Source organism: Harpia harpyja, chromosome 8, assembly GCF_026419915.1.
Source record: "Harpia harpyja isolate bHarHar1 chromosome 8, bHarHar1 primary haplotype, whole genome shotgun sequence".
Taxonomy (NCBI): domain Eukaryota; kingdom Metazoa; phylum Chordata; class Aves; order Accipitriformes; family Accipitridae; genus Harpia; species Harpia harpyja.
In genome coordinates this window covers 29,511,039-29,528,968 of record NC_068947.1, presented here as the reverse complement: position 1 = coordinate 29,528,968, position 17,930 = coordinate 29,511,039, and the positions used below count along the sequence as shown (strand labels likewise).

Below are 17,930 nucleotides of genomic sequence, written 5' to 3'. Positions count from 1 at the left end.
CTTTCTATTGACTTTCAAAAGCTCTGGTTTGGGCTGTTGGACTCATTGGTATAGTCAATGGATTCAGGTTACCAGTTTTCTCAGAGGTGTTCAGTAACAGTGCAATAGTTACAATTACAGTAGCTTAGAAATGTGAAGAGTCCTATTGCAAGAGGAAATGCTTTTCCTTTTCCTTCCTCCTCCACGAATCAGACATCTACTCATGCTTCAATTGACTCTTGCCAAAGATAGGTGAAGCACCCAGTCAAACAGAGAGGCTGGGTATGTGTTTAGGACTCCCAAATACCTGTGCAGGAAATACTAATGCATGCACAGCAAGACTAATGTGTTCTGGACTTAGGAAATCCTCATGCAAATGCACTGTACATGCTAATATGGGAGGTAAACCAACTTTATTAATTTTCCTTTTTCCCCCTTCTCTGATTGGGAAATTCATGTCTGTTCATGGCATCCCTTCACCAGAGGCCCTTGCTGCTTTCCCACCAGGCAGTCCTTCTGGGCACAAGGAATGCCCCTAAGGGAAGCAGGCCACAGGAAAAGGATGAGATGAATTTCCTACATAATGCAATAAGTGACTGGAAGTGCATGTGAGGTAAGTGAAGCACATGTTGGCTTTGTAGAAGGCTCAGTCCTACCTGTGCTTCACCCATTTTTCCTTTCCAAGCAGGAATCATTAACAAAATCAAACACCAGCAGGTCCCGTGTTGCTAAATCAGGTTCTGTAGGAGCTCAGGCAGACATGTATGGAGCTGAAAAACATAAAGCAGCTGTATGTAGTGCCCCTTAAGTGTGGGTGGTGGGAGGTAGATGAAGCTGCTCATCCCATTGCACAGAACCCCTCTTGAAAGTCTCCTGATTTGAGGTGGGGGGGGAGTCCCTTGAGAATCTAGTGTCCTAAACAAGAGGAAAGCCGTGGGATAGGTACCTAATGGCCATGGAATAGATTTCCTGGAAGAACTGGAGGCTTTGGGACAGATAGAAGTTCTCAGCTCATAGGCAGAAGTATCAAGAATTGGAAGTTTGTCACAAAGGTAAAATTGGAGTATCTTGTAAAGGCTCAGTGAGTGAAAGCTGATAAAGAAGAAACTTTACTTGAAATATTTATTCATAGTCAACAATAAATTGGGAGAATCAGGAAGAGATTGATGCTGAAGTCTGTTCAGGTCATGTCATGCAGGGGCATTTGTTAGTAGCTTGAGGAAAATCTTCAAAAAAAAGATTGTGTAAGAGTTGCACAGAAATGTTCATCATTTATCTGAATTGCTTCAAATGTGGTAAGGTGAACTCAGTCTTGGCTTAGAGGCTGCATGCTGATAGAGTTTTACAAAAAGCAGATTTTATTTGATTCACTTGGGACATCCCAAATGTTGATAAACTGGAAAGGACTGTGCCAGTACTTCTGTCATATGGTGACAGAGAAAAACATGTACAACAGAAACGTACTGTGCAATGAATCAAGTAACACAGTTTCTATTCAGATCACAGCCCTGCGGGTAGATTATATACAGAGTAATTTTAGCCCTCTTAGAAGTGTGTTGCTAGAATTGCTCTATAAAGAGGAGAAATAACAGAAGCCTGGTAATTAAATATGCTGAATTAAAAAAAAAATTGGAGGGAAAATATTTATTGCAATAAGATTGAAACACTTAAAATCTTCAGTTAGAGTCTCACACTAGCCTTTATGCACCGGTGGCATTTAAATTAAAACCAGTACGTTTCCATAAATAGAAAAGTTGGGTTTAATGAAGGGAGAGTTTTGATGAAAACAGCTTCCATTTGAAATCCCTGATTGCATCTATAAAGCAAGTCCTTTGAACAGTATCCTGCTGGCATACTGTTGATGACAATAAAGCTAAATATAAGTACAGAGAGATATCTGCAAATGTGTGCGTGCATTTATGTATTTATATATGTAGCTGAAGATTGGAACTAATTGGGAAACTCAGCTTATCTAATTCAAATGCAGATGTGAAATGAATTTTAGTCCAGTGTATGATGTCTTTGATAGAATCCATAGAGCATCTACTATCCTATAAAGGGGCTATATTTCTACTGAGAAAGCAAGTATTTATTATTGCTCATCTTGTATATTTTTAATCACACTAATATTTTCTACAATTCTGCACTTGGAAGAAAAATATAAATTGGGACAAAGAATTTTTGCTTACGTTCTATTTTCTTTGCCTTTTAATCCAAGTAGTAATAATTTTCTGAATCTTAAATACTTTAGTTATTAAGCAATATAATTTTTTGCAAGTGATTTACTTATTGCAGCAAATGGCTAAATGTTCGCCTGCATCAACACTACTGCAGGTGCAGAGCATGTGGAAAAAACATCCTGAAAGACCAGCAGTAGGGATCACTGGATCCTTTAACGCAGATCTCTCTAATGCAAGAAATTTATAAGGGTAGCATTGGCAACTTGAAGGGTGCATTGACGTTTTAAAGTCCTGAGGTCATTAAAAATCTTAATTTTCATTAAAAAAAAAAAAGGTGCATAGTCCAAATTGTTATAGAAAGAACTATAAAATGTGACTTTAGCATGAATTCAAGTCATCAGTAGAAGGTAAAGTTTAAAAATGTTTTAATTTAATTTAAATTTTTAATATCACAATCCTTTTAAGTCTCACTTTGAGTTTGAACATGCCAGAATTTAACCTTCTGTAGAGGCATATAATCTGTGTGTGTGTATATATATATAGAAAAGAAAGAGATCACCTCAAAACATCATCTGATTTCTCTGGTCCTTGCTAGCTGAAGGTAGCTGAACACATGTTAAATGGAGCAGAAATCAGAGTGCAGAAAATGGTAATTGGCAATTTAATCAATAAATAGATAGACTACACTGTAAATATCTGTTGATCTTTGTAGTGACTGGGATAACGGGGAAAGGGTTCAGTGCTGCTTCTGCTTTGTAATGCTTTAGCAATGCTCGTAGTGATAAACCTGCCTTAAAACGCCAATTAAACAGGGTTTATGACTGCTTTATGTTACTGAAGTGATGCAACAGATCAACAAGTATCAACAAAGCTAGACTATTGTTTTGCCTTTTTTAAAAAAACAAACTTGAATACCATAAAGTAGTCTGAGTGCCTTGTGCCTAAAAGCAATGTCCCACATGTTTGATGGTCCTCTCCCTCCATGTAAATTAACCACAAAAGAAACTATTTGAATGAACTAATTGGTTATAGGCTGTTTGGCCCATAAGGTCCATTTGAATCCTCTAGCAGCTGGAGGGTGTAGATGCTGGAGACTCAGACCACTGTCCTAGCCAGGATGAGAAGTGGTGCACGGCTGGGGAAGGCCCCGGGCTGAGGGCTGGCAAGGAAGGTAGGCAGCAGCTGGAAGGTAGAAGCATCAGGGACCTGACAGTGAAGATTTAGATGAGGAGAAAACCTGCAGCCAGGAACAGGTTTGTGAAGCTCTACCTTTGTGGTAGCTGCTTCTATACAGAGCTTTTCCCAAAAGCTTTTATTTGGTCACTTTTAAATCTTCCCATCCACCTCTTTTCCACATCTGTATATACCAGTCTAAACTGTGCAGTGTATGCCATGTTTTATATGCCATAATTTTACTATATATGTTATTCCTTGCTGTTCTGTTAATTTAATATATAAGAAGAAAAAAGGTATCTTTAATAAGTAACTCACCAAAATGAGAATCACATCATATTAAGTAACCAATATTTCCGTGAACAATACTTTGCAAATGTGACTTCTCATCAGAGCTTTTAAGACTGTTTTATAAAGTCGATTGAATTACATAAGACTAAATCATTGTTACGTGTAGTGGGTGCTTGTAGATTAAAAAGAAAAAGCAGAACAAAAAACTTGTGATCATTCAGGCTAACCTTCTGTGTGTAATCTAAATGAATTCCTATTTGAAGTATGATTTTCAGAATACACTTTCACCAGTGGTGAAGTACTGTACCCTGTGTATCTGCATCATATATCTGATCTGAACTTGTCTGCTGGAGCTTGTTTGTAGTGTTGCCTGTTACCTGTAAGAGCCTCCTGTCAAAACTATTTTAGACAATGATCAAGTCAGACATACTTTTCATAGGATAAATGGAGCTGCATTAAAGAGTTTCTTCTAGTCCTTTATTTATGAGGCTCTTTAGTGAGTTTCTTGAATTGTACACACCAGGCATCCATACAGCCTTCCAACACTAGATGCTTGAGTGCCAAGTATACAGTTAATTCAAGTTCTCTGGTCCTATTCACACTTCTTCCACGGAGGCCTCAAGGGATGCATTTTTCCCTTCATCCCCAACAGCATATCAGGAGCTCATGTTTGGCGGAGTCATGGCCATTTTTAGAGCCGAGTCTTTTTAAGAACTGTTGCCCCCAGCATAAACTCTCTCTCTCTGCCAAGAGGACCCTACTCTCTTGTTTAATATATAGATATATAAATTGATTCTCAGAGTGAAGTGACTTGCCCAGAGGCTCACAGTGGCAGAGCCTGGGAGGAACAATCAAACTCCTAAATATTGTGCTGTGTCCTTGCCAACTGACTATTAATTTACTTGTTTCTTCCCCTGTACTTAATGTTCTGTATGACTGAATATTCTCCTGGTTTCCTTTCATGGGCTGAGGCTGTACATGCTCTGTCTTTTAGATTTGGTCTAGTTTCATCTGATGAACAGAGTATACTTTAGGGATTACAAGGTGATAATGCTATTTCTAATCATGTTTATTATTATTACTACAAAATCTTATCTGTAGGGTTAATTATTTCCTATAGTTGTGTGATGAATAAAATATTCATCTCAAGTATATTATGAAATGCCTCCCATCTCGTTTAAGTCAGGATTAAATTTCTTTCATTGCTGCTGGACCCCGTTCAGGGTGGTACTCTTCCCCTGCTTCCTCTGGAGAGCTGATATCATGCTGGTCTGCAATATTCATTAGCAGCCCAACCCTTTTTCCAGGGATAACCTCTGGTTATGCCCATTTCAAATGCTTCCGCTTTTAAAAAGTGCATCAAGAATTTAATTATTTCAAGAAAAAGGAGCTTGAACCTGAAGTCTACTTCATGAGCTGAATACAGAGGAGGAAGAGGGAACCCCTGTCTTTTTGAAATGGATTAACGTTACCAGCATGACACCCTTGCACCAAGTGCAGAAGCTATCATTTCCCTTCTCAAATGGTAGGAGACTATTCCCTAGTGCTAAGTAGAAGAGTAAGACTACTTTTTCAGGAATATTCTGTTTTTAAATGCTTCTGTTTGAATGGAGCAAGTGCTTTATTGGAGAAAAAAAACCAAACCAAACCAAAACACAAAACCCACCAAACAAACAAAACAAAAAAACCCACCCAAAACAAAAAACAAACACGAAAACACCCCAACTTGATTCCTAAGGATATCAAACTGTATGTGAAAATGAAAATGAATCCCACGAACAGCTGAACCGACTTGAAGTTAGTAGGTATTCTTAACAATTTCTTGAACAGTTGTTCATCTTCCTTGCAATGAAGGTGGCCTCTTCTTTTATTTTTAGTTACCATTTTCCCTTGAAATCCTTTGCTGAAGCAGTTGTCTGGTGTACATTATACAGGCTGTAGGTCTGCAGTCAAGCGCAGTAGTGCTGGATCCTACGAAAGGCCCAGGCAGTGCTGCAAGCTGCCTCCTCTGTGGCAGGGAGCAGTGTGGTTGGTGTGGTGTGGGTGGAGATGGCAGTGGCTCCCTGTTTCTGGTCACCTTGCATCCGTGATAAACTTTAATGTCCTCCGCTGCTGGAGGGGACACAACGTTGCAAGTGGTTACGCGCTGTCTGGCAGCAGGAGGGTTGAAACATCACCAGGGCTACTAGCTTGCACCATGAAGGAGAATATTGGCATGGACAGGGACAGCTGCCATGTTGAGAGGAAGCCGACAGTACAGACACGTCTTTGGGGATGTTGAGGCTCCTGGGCCATCGCACAGTGCCCTGAAGCAATGTGGCATGGATGCCTATCATGTGGAGTTCAGATCATTCACTCCGTGTCCTTCAGGTGGTGACTGACAGGGCCAGTGGAGAGGTGACAGTGCTCTCTTGGGGCTAAGGCACATGCCATGCCAGGTCTGGAGGAGACCCCTGGGGGCAGGCCCAGCACAAGCTGCTGCACCCCTGTGCTGTGTCCCCTCCGAGGGTGCCAGGCTTCGGGAGGTGATGAGGTGCCCCTCAGCCTTGTGATCAGCATCAGGCCTGCAGCACTGTGGGCCAGACCGTAAGTGGCTTCAGCAGCCTCAATGGTGGCCAGAGGTGGTCACAGCACATGCCGGCTTTGCTTGGCCACAACGCAGGCAGCAGGAAGGGGACAGGGTCTCCCCCTCCCCACCTGCAGTGCAGGGGGCCAAGCCCCCTATGGTCTTCCCCCTGCTCTGACCTGGACCCCTCTCAGAGAGGGAACACTGTGACCAGCACAAGGTGTTTTAGGAAGAGCAAGACCAGCAGACAGACTCTTCCTCTTGTAAAATCTCTCAGTTTCCAGGCTGGCTGGTGTGAAATGCTTTCTTGTGGCAGTTCTTGAGTTAAAAAGCAGATGGTATCTATGTGCTATGGCGTAAGTGCATCAGAAGCCCTTGGAGGATTAAAATGATGACTCATTGGAGCAAAGCAGGACAGGGAGATGAACGACTGAAAGAGATGTCTCTAGTCAATACAAAGTTGTTGGCTTTTTGGAGGCATGTAGAAATATATTTTATACTACTCAGAAGTGCTATGTTTCCAAAGTTGTAAATCTGCTCTCCATTTTATGTTAAGCTAAATAAAAGACAACCACAATTATTTTTATACTTTAGCTTGTTATTTTGTTTTTCACCTATGAGGTAATGAGTCCTTACGAAATTAGAAAAGCAATCCTCGTCTGGCTTGGGTAAATAGAAAGATTGGCTTCTCCTTAAGTGATTGATTACTTTTAAATTACTGTGAAAGCTCCTTTTAAATGGGTCAATGTAAGTGACAAAGTAAGCAAAGCTACTCCTTTCCCCTCTTTGTTAGGGGTAGCTTTAAAATTTTCGGCATAGGCTTAGGGTGTGGAACTTAAGATAATACACCTCTAACACACTTCCTAAATGATACACAGTTACTGTGAATGGACTAGAGGTGATACATGTAATGAAGATTAACGAGTTTTCCAGTTTTCCTTTTAGATACATTTTCAGGGGGTTGTAACCTCTGTGAAGCTTAGAAGCTGAAGTGCTTTCCACTTTAGAAAGTGTGGGTTTTTTAATTTTGGTTTGGTTTTTGATTTTAGGGAGGAAAGTAGATGATAATGATAGCATCTCTGATTCTGAGACAAGGGAGAAAAATACAATACTTTAACAGCTTTTTTTTTTTTTTACCTGCTTTTTGAAAACTTCTGCAGCTAAAACAGGTGGGGGGTGAGGAACCAATTTTGACAGGGAATTCTGTAACAGTTCACAAAGAGGCTGGGTTTGATTTTAGTGCATTGTGAAGTATTAAGCATGGACAGTACAGTTTAATAATAAGCATTCAAGCTGCTCAGCTAAAAAGTCTGCTGAGCATGCTCATAGACTGTTAGCTGCATGTTGGAACGTCAAAATTTGATATAACACTAGGAATTAATTAGAAAGATAACTGGAAGGAGGCATCAGCAGATAATGTAAAGCATACCAGGGCTCAGGTAACGGTTTTGCTTTCTAAAACTCTGCATTTGTCTCCTCCTTACAGTTTATCAAAGAATAGTAAGTGGTCATATTACACTGCCTATCAGCAAGGTCCTAACTCTGCAGGACAGCCTATGTAGTGACTTGATTTATGAAGCCAACATTTAATAGAAAAGACAAGCATATCTATTCATACAACCTAAAGTTTCTTCACCATTTGACTACGTACTGTTCACATTTTGTAACTGGGATTTGCTGCTGTGGAATAATTTACACCACTTGAAGTAATCTGTATAGTAATCTGTCCTTACATCTAAGGATAGCAGAAAGTTACTGTTTTAAAACTAAAGAAAAGTGTTTTATAGAACAAGTGTTCTGAGGACTGTTTTCTGAGCCTGTGTGTGTTTGACTTCTGTCATAATGCCAATGAAATAGAGGAGCTAGGCCCACCCATAGACCTCATTTTATGAAAGCAAATTTTATTTTGCTGGTGCACCATGGAAGTTTTATAGAACTGTCTGACAAGTCTAATGTAATAGAAAATACACAGGTACTACCAATAATCAGAAATGTGAGGGGAGCTAAATCCACTGAGACTGAGATAAAAATCAATACAGTTTGGTTAACGTCACTGTAGGATCAGAAACCTTGTTCCTTTGCCATGTATTTCTTTTCTTCTAAAAGAATCCTACTACAACATGCTCCCTGGTCTCCTACCAAGTCTCTCTGTTGTTCCTGTCCATCCTGTTTTGTGGGCAACACAGGTGCCTAGTGGCATTTCTTCAGAACTGTCTTTGGTCATTGGTGCTGCTTCTCCAGAGCAACACCTGCTGAGTCCTGAGTTGCCCAGTATCTTTCCAGAAGAGAGGTACCATGACAGAGGGAATTTGTACAGCTTGCATCTTCACTTGTTGTTGCAGAGGAGAGCTTAAATCCATGCTATGGAAGCACTTACAAAGGGCATGGAATGGGACAACTCAGCCCAAAAGTCAGAAGGGAGTTTATCAGGACAAAGGAAAAATAAGGTGGCTGCAGCTTGTGCAGGCATCCCAGAGGCAGCTGAGGCCTGATGTCTTTGGCCTTGCAGCTTGCCAAAGAGCAACTGGATGCAGAATGAGGATTTAGGAGAATGTATAAGTATTTGGGGAGTGCAGGAGTGGAATGAGTCTACTTTACTGTCTAACTCTTCTAAAGGACACAGTTTGGCAGCCAGAACTCTTTGCAGGTCAGTCAGATGCCCAGTGGGAAGTCCAGGGTACCTGTCAATGCATTTAATAGTTCTCTGCCTGGCTGAAGTCCTAGGTTTGTTACAGATGTTTGGTATACAGATATCTTTAAAAATGACTTATATAAAGTTCAAGCTGTAATGCTGGCTAGCAGAAAAGAAACACTTTTAAAAATGTGTTTGTAAAAAGCTAGGAAACTGCAGAATATTAGTTTCAAAAATCTCACATCTGTATGGTTTGGCTTACACAGCTAATGGTTCCAGGTTTTTTGTTCATGTTCATGCAGCTGGTGTTGCAGTGGACTATGCCAGAAACATGATGGCTGCCCACATCAAGAAGTACCACTGGGTCCTGCTGATGGTTCAGGTCAAATCACTCTTGAGTAAACGGTAGTAAAGGCCCATTTGTTTGAACCTCTTATGTTTGCTTCGTATGTCTGAAACCAAACTAAAGATTTGGCACTACAGTTTCATTACATCTTTATGAGAACAGCTGCACTATGCTGAAAGCTTATCAAGATCTTAAAATTTAAATGTAGCTCTTCAGAGTTAATCATAGTTAGAATTTAATGCATCAGTTTGCTTGTTTACATTAGCAAATATTACAGTGCAATAGAAGCAAATCTGAAAAGCAAAACATTTGGTGCTGAGGACCTGATGTCCACACCTGGGAACATTTTGGGGGTTTTTACTTCAGATTAAGTCCAGTCTGGTTCTGTGGACTGAGTGTTCATTTCTGATCAGAGAGTATATTGTTCATAAACAAGCAGCCCCACTCTTTTTTTAGTCTTATTTTTATTTAATATTTGGGATGTTTGTCTGACAGAAGATGCATATGATGTTCTGATATAGGTTTGGGTTATGTGCCTGACATATAGTAAGTAGCACAATGAAATGCAAATTAAACTTATGTTGATTCAAGAGGGTTTTAAAATGAGATCCTACTTTACAAATACCACACATTTTGATGAGGTTTCGCTACATATTTTACTGAAATTAATGTTTTAGGGCCATGGAGATTGCAAGCTGAAACAGGTTGCAGACCATCTGCTCAATATGTTTTCTGTGATGGCAGCCAGTTCCAGGTGCTTTGGAGTTTAGAAGTCCCTATATTAGATGGCTGTGGAATAAAATAGCCCCAGGGCAATGTCTTTGAGGTCCATATCATGTTCTCTGTTTGTTATATTACCTTAAGCAAAATATTTTGAAAACATTTTAGTTTGAAAACAAATATGGTTTATTTCATACATATCAAGACATTGGCAATACAAAGGACCTCTCTTATGTCCGAGCTTTAGGTACAGACAACTTACAAGCTTCACCACAATATCTTCAAATGGTTTACAGCATGCTCTGCAGAGGTGATCTGTAAGTTATAAGTTTACTGAAATTGATTTCTAATTTCTGTAGATCAGTTGAATCAGTTTGGAAGCTGCCTTGTCTGATTAAAATACTTGTATTTTGTTAATGATGAAACAAGTTTCTATTCATCTATATTTTTTTCATTTTGCAATTAGGCGTGTCCCTCAGCAAGTTAGTTATTTGAGCTATTGGGTCCAAACCAGCTATGGAAACACAGTATCCATCCTTTACCTCCCCAAATGGTTTCTCATTTGTAGAAATTAATAAAGATTTGCACTTTATGCCTGACTAGGATTTTTTTAGTTTTTGCAGTCCTTCTGCATCAGTAGCTACTTTGAATCTTTTGGATTATGCTTTCTAAAGTTGCAGCTAGGGCATTTGAAAATAATATTTAAATACTTGGGGAAAAAAACCCGTATCTCCAGTGAGATGGGCCTGTAAGCAATTACAGTGTTAATTTTTTTTCTATCTTTTTTTAATTATATATAATATTTCACAGTATACTGAGACCTTCTGTATTTAAACGTTATTTGTATACCTTCCTTTGCCACTGGCAACATTTTTTTCTCCTGTTCACTTCAGCATGCATTTATGAACAAGCACATTTAATTAGATTTCTTTTTGACATTTGTATACTTTTTTAAAACTGGAAATGCAGTAACTTGTCACTCAAACCCCTGCAGAAGACCTGGTTTTGCTCCATCTGTTCCTCCCAGGCTGATAGGGAAGGGCAGGATGGCTGGCTACAGGGATTGCTTATGCAACCCAAGTTGGCACTCAGGAAACACGATGCCCAAGACAGTGGTGAAACTTTCCAATCGGAGCACAGGGGTGTCATGTTTTCTTTCTCCTCCTTCCTCTGCCTTGTGACAGCATCGAACAGCATTCACAGCTGGCTTAGCTGTTGACAGGGAAGAGCTGTGGAAAACTAAAGCAGCTGGTTTTTTGGACCCCATTTTTTTGGTGAAAATGGGGCTGAATGCAAAGAGTTTATATTGTGTTGTAAGTATGGTATATAAATCAGAATGAAACTGAAAGTTGTGTGTATGGCAGAACTGCCTACATCTCTGCCCATCATCCTGTTCCTATTCTCCAAGCTCAACATGAGAACATCCTGACGAAATCCAGTTCTACCCAAACCTTACATTTTTGTTTTCTTTTTGAGTCTAGTTGGTGTTTGTGCCTTCAGTAAAACACTCTGCAGGTCATCTGCCTGGGCCATTTGTTTCTTTGATTTGTATTCCTTCCCACTCTTCTCCCAGTAAGTACCCTCAGACTCTCCTGAAACTGTTTTAAACTTTTGCTTGCTCAGAAAATCACTCCAGTGGTTCTTATTGAAATAATATTAACAAAGCTGTCTTTGAAGAAAGGCAAAGCCTATAATAAGGAGTAATGCCAGGAGTCTTGCTAGTTCCAGTACTGAAACCAATGTGAAAATAAAATTACTTTTCACTTTACTTTGGGACAGGATGGAAGAATAAGTCTTTGCAGTGTGAATACTTAAGTAAAATGTGCAGGAGACAATACCATTTCATTTAATTGAACAAATAAACCAAAAAGCTCCGCCTTCTTGTGAAGTAACTCCTTCAACAGCTGACACTTTGAAATTCAAGACAGTGGATTTTTATTCATGTGTCTCTTACTAAGCATGTATATTTTGAATTCTCAAAAGCAATAATATAAAGGTGAGAAATGAATAGCTTGCTCTGGGACCTTTGCTGTGGATTTCTTGTGGTGGATCTTGTTTTCTTTTTGATATATTCAGGAATGGTAGGAGGCAGGAACTGGTAGAGAGAGACCTGAGCAGAGACAAGAGGACCTCTTCTGCCCCTTCCACAAACTTCTAGCCTGCTTCTCTTTGGGAGCAGATAGTTGATTCATGTCCATGTCATGTACTGTCTAATGCTGAGCTGATGACCCTTACTGCCTCTACATGCTCCCTTTTAAGGAGACTGCACTTCTTAAGGGCAGCCTTGAATTGGAAACAACTTTATGGACCTGCTTTTTGTTATGCAAATTAACTACTTGAATTACTTGTCTTTCTACTGTGTTTATGGACTTGCCTGTTTCTTATATGAACCAGTTTAATTAGCTGTGTCAGTTCCAGTGCTTGCAGAAAGATTTACAATGGCTGATCTCTGCTGATATTTCCACTCCACAGTCTCCATTATATGTAGTGTTAGAACTCCACAAGGGAACATACGTAAGCGGAGATCATGCTGTGACGATTTCTTAAGGACTCTGGCATTTGTGTGCATGTGTGTTGGTGTGTGTGTCTTCCTTTTCCTTATAACTAAATGCTATCTATAAGTACTATAGCTACATAAGAAGTACTACAGCTATATTGGAAGGGATGCTATTTCTGTTTAATTCTTCTTCAATTTATTTGGCTTTAGTTATTGGTTATACATAGCTTCTTATTTAGTGGGAATAACATCTGGTGAATATCATAAGTAAAATGCTGATTTAAGAAGTACATAGAATATTTTCCAATATTAGATCTTACAGTTATTGCTTTAGTAATCTTTTATGTTTCTAGCAATATTAAAAGTCCACATTGTTGTTTAAAATCTCTTACAGATTACTTGAAATATACCCCCAGTTTAAAAAACCAAACAGAAGCACTGGGTTTGTACAATGTTTTCCATTAGAATTATAAATATTTTTCTCACTTTTGAGTTTTCTTCCTCTTTGGCCTTTTGGATGCCCCTAGTGCCAGCTTTCCTGCTGAGTGTGTCCCCAAACAAAGAGTTTTGGTTTTGAAGGTACTTGAGGAAAAGTGGTTATATTGTAGCTTCTTATTCTGGAGTCTGATTTCTCTGCATTCTGCAAGACTCATTAGCTTAGACTATGATGTGGTTGAAAGAGATGCTCTGAGGTGTTATAGAAAGATCGTAGGCCAATTTATTTATGTTGCAACTAAAGAGATTTAATAACCAGAATCTGTAACAGAGACAACCTTAATCATGATTTCAAGTGATAATGTAAGTATTGTTCTCCTTAGTGTAAAGTAATAAGTTAGGGAATTTTTCAATATTAAATTAGGCAAAACCTTAAATAACATGGACTTTTAAACTATTTTTTTGCACTGAGGAGAATGTTGTTTTTTCTCTAACTTGTCATAACTGCTATTAATTTTGGCGTAGCACATCTCACCTACTTTGACATGTAAGTTTACACAGAGAAATATGAGGAGTTTGTGTGTTAATTGTCTAAGTAGGTATGGGATATTTTATGGCACTATGTCCAAATTAATTGTGCTCTAGTAGCCTTAGAACTATCTGTGCTATAAGAAGTAAATAAATGCAAAGGAGAATTATCAGTGTCTTCTCAAAAAGAGGGATATAGAAGCAATGTGGAAATGCCTTATTCCTAAACAACACAGTCAGGTGAGTTGAGCCCAAGGACTTGAAGGTGGCTATGAATACAACATTTGGCATGTGACTTAATGATTTAATGTTGCCAAGTTAGATTTTATGGGCACAATAGTGTTGAAAATTCAGAAGGCCTCAATTCCAACATCATTTAAATTAGCCTCCCACTGATGTGTTTCAGCTAGATCTCAAAACAGAAATCATACAAAATTAACAGACCTCCAGTCAAACTTAGTAAAACACATGCTTTTCTAACTGCCTTTTATTGCCTTCCTTTTCTAGGTCTTTAGGGATTTTACACTGCGTATCTGCAAAAACAAGTCACCGTTTAAACACTAAGTCTACAGCTTGAATGGTAAGGGGTAGCTGCATTACTGTGTTGTTATTACTCAGTTAGTGTGAAGCTGATGACCTGGGTGAAGGAAGTGCAATTCTAGTTTCTTTGTCTGGAACTTTCATGCTTTAAGTCCGTATACACCTGAAAGAACTATTTTTTTTAAAAGTCACATAAAGTAAAGCACAGTTTTTAAACACTTCCACACTTACAACTACGTGCTTGCTGCTAAAAGCTGTAGAGACTCTTCAGCTCCCATTGACCTCACTGATATTCTTTGGACTTTGTACATAGGCCTTCTGTTGTATAGATTTCTATTTTTTAACATATTTAATGTTTTAAACTATTCAGTATATGGTTGCTTAGAACTCCTGTTTTGTATCGTCCAGGTTTACAGTGGTTTTGCCTTCAGGCTGGCAAGTGTTCTCTATGCATGATGTCTGGCATTTTCCACTTTAAGATCCTGCTTTCAATCAATTTCTGGCAAACTATAATTTTTTAAGTTAAAAGTATCCATCTTCTTCACTCTTCTCTTTACCTTTCTTCCAAAAGAATTCAGAAATTTAGAGGAAACCCTTCCTTCCACTAATATTCAGGCAACCTCTTCCAGAAAGTGTCTCTTGCCCTTCAATTAATGTAGCAGGGCAGAAGGGAAGGTGCCTTTTATAGTACTACAAAAACTGCTCAAATTTGGCCAGGTTGCAAGCTTTCAGAATGCTTCAGTCTTTACATGCTCAGTAGAAACCTCTAGACCTTCACAGCTGAAGAGTTTGTATTCTTCCCACATTGAATAAACACCAACTTAGGACTGAACAGACTGTTATTTGCTGCTTCAATCAGGAGTTGCTTCAGGGAAATTTGGATTTTGGTAGAGAAGCCCCAAACCAAAAGCAGGTAGACTGTATCTTTCCTGTGCTCTCGGTGACTGTGCTTCTGGGTCTGACTTGAGTGCAAACTAGACACAGAAGGAGGTTAACCAGGTTGGTATCCTTTGAGAGATATTTATACATGGAAAGTGGGCCCAGAACGGGAGGTGTGTTTAAGAACTTGACAAGTACAAGAGTGCATCAACTTAAGGTTGCCCTTAGAAAGAGAAATTTCTATTTATTACAGTTACTCTGATTACAAAAATCAGATTGTTTTCTACAGAATTAATTGTAATTATTTATAGCACATAATTGTAATTATTTATAGCACACACTAAGTGTATATTTTTGCTTTGGGGTGGTGATAATTAATTACAACATTGAAATAAAATAGTACAGCTTCAATACACTGAAGTTTGAACAACTAAAAAGCAATAATGAGAAGTACAGATCATTCCTCACTGTGTTTCAGATCCATTTGGAATTCACTGAAGGAAAAGTAGTTGCTGGATTTTGAAGGGAGTCTGCTCCAGTGCTGCATAAAAGTCCTTTTTTATTTCACATTTCAGTAGGTCTCGCACGGGCTCAGTTGGTCTCTTTTAGGTTTCAGTGGGTTTCTGAAGACTTCAGAGACACTGGCATTTTTCATATCCACCTTTTGGCCTGAGCATACTAATGGTCAACTCTGACACTGGTTCAGCAATCTCTCCAGTGTACCCACTGTACAAGTTAGGGGACAATTGAAGAAACAAGGTTCAGAACCTTCAACTATTTGTTGAGCTTATGCCTAAATGAAAGGATGAGCAAAAGATAGAATAGAAAGGATAGCCAGATAGGCAACAGCAAAATTGGTTGCGTAAGTGATTACAGTTGATTTATTCACATCTGTTACTGCATAAATTAGCAGTATGAGTAAGGGACCATATTAGAGGTTTACAGTGAAATGAATCAAATGAGAAAACTTCACAAAAGTATCCTAAAAAGAATACTAAACATCCATAGATAGTAGATGCTTTCAATTGATTTTTAAGAATAAAAATCTGACCTTCTCCTTTGGGTGCTTGTATACAAAGCCTCTGACTACCCAGTTTATCTTTGGATCTTTTTCAGGACAAGCTGGCCCTTTCAAAGCAGGCTTCTGAGATATTAGAGATAGGCTGAAACACACAATTTCCTAGAGAAGTAGCCTGGGAATACAAGCCCAGCAGAAAGCAAACAAGGAAGGCTGGAAATTAGTCTTTTGGAGGAGAAGCCCGGTAGGAAAGAATGAAGATGCCCATCTTAACTCCCTAGTAAAAGATGTGCAGGATGACTCCTGCAAGGGATTGCTAGGCAGAGGAAAGCACATGGATGACATTTGGAATGTATTTCTCTCAAACAAAAAATGTAACCTAAAACTCATGCCCTGAAGAAAATTAACTTAAATCCTATAGCTCATAGGAACTCTCTCAAACACTAGCCAGTGAATTAAACCACTGATTTAGAGGTTTCTTGGGTAGCTAAAAAATATATGAAGTCTTTAGGGCAGGGAAATCTTTTCTAATACATTTATATGTCATCAAACACAGTGCCAAGAAGTGCTGGTTCCATTTATGCCAATTAGAATGTAGTATGAAAACTACTTTGGAAGTCTGTAGTTTAATTTCCTTTTAGGGTAATTTCTACCAAAAAATGTTTTGTTATATAATTTGTTACTTTTTTTTTTTTAATGTGGTTTTGGCCCTTGAATTTGTTGGAGAAAGCGCATGATAGTAGTACCAAAGTAACAGTTCATATGGCATCTAGAATCCAATGTAAAGAGATACAGCACTTCTGCCTAGCTGGCATCTAGAGCACAAAGGATCAGTAAACAGTTAAAAATTCCTTTTGTGTGTGGGAGCGTTGATTGCCAATATTATAAATATAAATATAAATATAAATATAAATATAAATATAAATAATTCCCCTTTAGGGAAAGGACCTGGAACAGTCAAGGGGTCTATAAGAGGATTCAAGGAATGGTGAACTTCAAGGAAAAATAGGGAAGCACGTGAATCTATTTTCAGACCTGTTTGTTCCAATTTTTTTCCCCTGTGAACAAATAGCAGAGCATTCTGAGGCATTTGTTCTGGTCACTGACTGCTCTGTCATCAGTCTCAGTGGGAACAAACCTGAACCTAAGTGGAACCAGTTGAGGTACTTATGGAGACAGTAACCCTGGGTCTGGTCTGAGGGGAGGAGGCCCAAGCATGTCCAGCCAGAGCTAGATGTCAATCTGAGGTCTAAATCCTGGGGTTGCAGGGCATGTCTGTACTGTGGAATTGGTTAAGGGGCAAAGGAGGCCAGTATATTATCCACCCAACACAGTGCTGTGCAGGCTTCCTAGCATGCTTGTGGGAGAAGGGAAACTCTGTATAGTGCCAAGGCTGAAGGGAGGAAGGCTTTTCTTGCATTGGCATACATATGAACAGAGCCATAGCACATCAACAGCTGAGCTGATTTCAAATGTCTGCCCAGCATGTCCCCTTGCCCTTTGGGTTCTGCTATTAGTAATGGTGGCCAGCACAGGGTTGTACGTGCTGGGTTTGGCATGCTTACTCAGAACAATTGTTAGAAGTACAGTCCAATGACCAGCTTCATCTTCTGCCCCTCCCCATGCCACCACCAAACACACACACATATGTCTGCTAAATATTTTCACGATTCTTCTCTGGCATTAATACCTTTTTTGTTTTGGTTTGTTTTGTTTTGCTTTGTTGGTGTAGGTTCTCTTAATACTACTGATTTATCTTGTAGTACATCCAAGAACCTTCAACAGGAGTTAGATAACACTTGGTTCTGTACAAATATCCGTGAGGAAAAAAATGCTGTCTTGACAGGGTAACAATCAAAGGTATAAATGGCAAGTGATTTCAGAAGTTAAAAGCTTGCCATTGTATTTGTGTGATTTGTTATGTACTTAATAGAATAAATGTAAAGTAAGTGTCAGTTGTGTAAATCTTCCAAACCAGTCTTTGACGACAAAGGTAACTTCTTGGGGATAGTTTTGCAGAGGTGATTCTCAGTAACCAGTTTGAAAGAGGAGATGTTCATCATCTTTTATGACGTGCATCTTTTTATTCTTTTAAGTTTCGTCAAGAACAAAGCAGTTACAAGCTCCTGTGTGTACTCCACATAAT

The 17,930-nt window shown here is 39.0% G+C and overlaps 1 long non-coding RNA gene across 3 annotated transcripts in view; it reads left to right on the top strand.

Moving 5' to 3' along the window:
* Positions 1-17,930, top strand: part of LOC128145097 (uncharacterized) — a 245,604-nt gene that overhangs the window by 12,613 nt on the left and 215,061 nt on the right. For 2 of the 3 annotated variants that reach the window (XR_008236346.1, XR_008236344.1), the window contains exon 2: positions 13,855-13,927. The exons of the other annotated variant lie outside the window; for it this stretch is intronic. This is a non-coding gene — a long non-coding RNA (uncharacterized LOC128145097). The remainder of the gene's footprint in view (positions 1-13,854; positions 13,928-17,930) is intronic. 3 annotated transcript variants of the gene reach the window in all.